The sequence below is a fragment of the Crocuta crocuta genome, unplaced genomic scaffold, assembly GCF_008692635.1.
Source record: "Crocuta crocuta isolate KB4526 unplaced genomic scaffold, BGI_CrCroc_1.0 scaffold737, whole genome shotgun sequence".
Taxonomy (NCBI): domain Eukaryota; kingdom Metazoa; phylum Chordata; class Mammalia; order Carnivora; family Hyaenidae; genus Crocuta; species Crocuta crocuta.
The window spans coordinates 1,600,026-1,600,309 of NW_027527804.1; positions in this window are offsets into that span (position 1 = coordinate 1,600,026).

Sequence of the window (284 nt, forward strand, 5' to 3'; positions counted from 1 at the left end):
TAGTTTCCGAAGTTCAGTGAGAATCTTTATGACCATTACTTTGAATTCTTTATCAGGTAAATTAGTTCTCTCCATTTCATTAGGCTATTTTCCTGGGGTTTTATCTTATTTTTTCATCTGGAACAGATTTCTTTATCTTCTCAATGTTTTGACTTAATATGCTATTAATTAAGAGGAAGAGCTAACTCTCTCAGCTTTGAGAAAGTGGCTTTGTGTAGCAGTATCCCCTGTGTAAACTGTGTATGCCTGATGGTTTTGTCAGGCCATCTGGAGTTGGAGCCAGG